Below are 3,931 nucleotides of genomic sequence, written 5' to 3' on the forward strand. Positions count from 1 at the left end.
CGTATGGGAACTTGTACCTTGTCCCTCCAATATTAATATTGTTGGTACGAAATGGATATTCAAGAATAAGTCTGATGAATTTGGTACAATTATCAGAAATAAAGCCAGACTTGTCGCTCAAGGATACTCACAAATTGAAGGTATCGACTTTGACAAAACATTTTCTCTTGTGGCACGCCTTGAGTCCATTAGACTTTTATTAGCTCATGCTTGTTTTCTCAAGGTCAAAATTTTCCAAATGGATATTAAATCCGCGTTTCTAAACGGAATCTTAAAAGAGGAAGTCTATGTTGCTAAACCTAAAGGATTTGAAAACCTTGATTTCCTAGATCATGTCCTTAAGCTCAAAAAGGCATTATATGGGTTAAAACAAGCACCTAGAGCCTGGTTTGAAAAATTTACCACTTCTCTTATTAGGAAAGGTTTCTCAAGAGGCGGAGCTGATAAAACCTTGTTTACCAAATGGAGTGGGAAAGACGTTGTCATTGCTCAAGTCTATGTAGATGACATTATCTATGGTTCAACTTCTGAGAAGCTTGCAAAAGATTTCCAAGTTTCACTTGCTAAAGAATTTGAAATGAGCAATGTTGGTGAATTAAAGTTCTTCTTAGGATTACAAATTCAACAACATAAGGATGAAATTTACTTATCGCAGGAAAAGCATGCAAGGGATCTTGTGACAAGATTTGGCCTGGATAAGTCATCTCCAAAACTGACACCTATGCCCACTACTGGTAAACTGCATAGAGATGATAAAGGAGTAAAAGTAGATCAAAAATTGTATCGATCTATTATTGGTAGCATTTTATATCTTACAGCTACTAGACCTGATATTTCTTTTAGTGTTGGTTGTTGTGCTAAATTTCAGGCTAATCCAAAGGAATCTCATCTTGCAGCTGCAAAGAGAATCATACGATATGCCAATCACACTTTCGGGTATGGTATTTCCTACACTTTTGATACTAACACTGACCTTTTTGCCTATTCAGATGTTGATTGGGCAGGATGTGTAGAAGACAGAAAAAGTACATCAGGGGGATTCTACTATATAGGACCGAATCTTGTGGCTTGGCATAGCAAGAATTTTTTTTCATAATCCTTGTCTACATGCGAAGCAGAGTATATTGTTGTTGGGTCATGTTATACTCAACTTCTATGGATAAAAAAAATGTTGGCTGACAATGGAGTTGATACTGGAATAATGAAGATCTTTTGTGATAACTCTAGCGCGATTCGAATCGCTGAAAATCCCGTTGAGCACTCAATAACAAAGCACATTGACATAAGGTATCATTTTATTCGAGATCTCTATGCGAATGGTATCATAAATATGGAATTTGTGCCTTCCGAACAACAATTAGCTGACATTCTCACCAAACCATTAGACACTGCTACGTTTCAACTCTTGAGGCAGTCTATTGGTGTTGTTCTAGTTCATTAGTTGCTTCCATGACTCTTGCCCCTGTGCTTATCTCGATATTTTGGGCAATTGAGTTGGAACTCCAGTAAGTGTTTGTGTCAGGTTTGAATTTGTTTACATAGGTTGATTTTCTGTTAGGTTGTTTAGTAAGAAATCCTTATTTTCTTTTTGAAATTAAGGTCGCTCTTGTGGTTCTTTCGGGAATGACATAATATGGCGGAGAGTTCCTTTGAACTTGTGCTTAATTGCCAAATATTTTTGGGGAGTGCGGATGTGGAATATTTTAGGGGTTATCTTGTATCTTAATAGACTTCTTGATGAATTCATTTAGCTTCGGCTTTATGATTGCATCTAAATAAGATGATAATGCTTTCTTTTGATCATGAAATGTCTCTTTCAGAAATTTCATTAGGACACCGTTCTTGTACCTTTGCCAATTTTATTGACAAAAAAGAGGTGAATTAATATGTAGTTCACACTACAAATACATATGGTTTTCGGATCATTATGTAAGGGGGAGTGGTTTCCATGTGAGATGGAGTATTGACTAAGGGGGAGTGACATATCACCATAGTATTGTTGTTAAAGTTGTGATACAATTGAACTTTGACGTTGTGTAGTGATACTATGACACTGTATAACAATGATTGAGAACCCTTGTTTTCTCGTTGTTATAGCTACGGATTTTCAACAACGGTGATGCTAAACTTACAACCTTTGGGATCATTGGAGTACTTGGAAGTGACGAAGATTTCAAGTAATGTTGAAGATTAGGCATGTGGAATAGGAGCTACAAAAGTTTATTTATATATTTTTTGTATTCCATATGTATTGATAGTTTTGTCACTAAAATTGACGAAGGGGGAGATTGTTAGAGCATTGCTCGTTCAAACTCGCATGCGTTGCTATCTCAAGCATGTTTGTCAATGTTAATGATCAAAAATATAAGTCTTGATTTCTAGTCTACTATAGCTAAGGTATCAGACTAGGATAGAAAGTGTAGTTGAGCTCAAGAACTCGATTGCAATCATCATACAAGACGAAGGACTACTCAAGGAACTGGTGGATCTTCATCGACTAAAAAGTATGTGGATAATTGAACTTATCTATCACCCAAAAGTCTATTTATCTCCTATCTTGACACAAAAGTCGTTTTGCTATATAGACTTAGATTATACACATTTGGTATTTCGAGTCGAGTTTACCTCGCCTATCTATTTCTTGAAATATGTGTCGGTAAAGCTTTCGCTTTAGCCAAGTTTATCTTTACCTAGTGACGGAAGTCATGTTATGTTTCAATCACTTTGAAAATTTCTCTGACGAAAAATGGTTTTTGAATAACAACTATATAACGTCCTCTGAGAATGTTTCAATGATTGAAATGAGAGTTTAGACTTGATAGGTTGCGAAACCTACAATAAATATACTGCAAGTGCACAGTGTCTAACTATTAGACAATGGCAAGTACAGGTCGTTCCCACGAGGAGTGTGAAATACCACTACTAATTAATATCAAGAATAACTAATCAACAAGATGATGTTTAACGATTTTTCAGAAATTCGAGACGAAATGAAATAATAAATAATAAAGACGTAACCAAAATGGGTAATGGGTTGTTAGGATTTTCGATTTCCACCAATTCAATCATATAATTTCTACAAATCTCTATTGATTACTCAAGACAAATTTCGAAATCAATTTCATGTCTCGGAATATCGTATGTTAAATTCTAAAATATAGTTTCTCCGCTGTAACTTCCTTCGCTTCATGGGTAGTGATTCTAAAGCATTAAATATCAATTTAAAAGCATATCACGTCAAGGAATTTTAACCAAAGAACGAAATATCAATTGAAAAGCATAGATAATCAAGAAAATCACATTATCAATTAATCACCAAGCTATATGAAGAGAAATTACTAGTCAATGAATTATTATTAGAGATATCATCGTAGTATTTAAACAATTAATTGGATTGTATCTAAACCCTAACAAACAATTTAGCAAACCATGAAGAAAATAAATTAAAATCACAAAATCCTTATTTCTCCTATACGCCTCTGCAGCCGCAGCTCCTCTTCGTCCCCCAAACCGGCCTCCTTTCTCTCTTTTCTGTTCTTCGGTATATATGTGTTGCCAGGGAAAAAGATGACCTAATCATCCCGGCCAAGGCCCAGTCCACTAGTTTGCTTGAGAAAGTGTCTGCCCATCTAACCTCATTCTCTTATCTCCACGAACCAACAAAACGTGTCTTCATATTGCATCACAATCTCCTCACAGTCCGTCTGGTCACCAGCAGCAACTACGCTCTTATCGTGAATACCACTCTGCTCCATCTCGTCCATGAAACAATGGCAGCAACACTAGTTACCCCACAACAAACCAGCACCGGATTCTTTCATCTTTACAGTTCTATTCCTCCATCACTCGATCGACTCAACCATGGAAGCAGCACTGGTTCGTCTGCACTTGAACCCACCGTAATTTTGATGTTGTAGAGACTCTCCATTTC

This window comes from Papaver somniferum, chromosome 4 (assembly GCF_003573695.1).
Source record: "Papaver somniferum cultivar HN1 chromosome 4, ASM357369v1, whole genome shotgun sequence".
In the NCBI taxonomy this organism is placed as follows: Eukaryota; Viridiplantae; Streptophyta; class Magnoliopsida; order Ranunculales; family Papaveraceae; genus Papaver; species Papaver somniferum.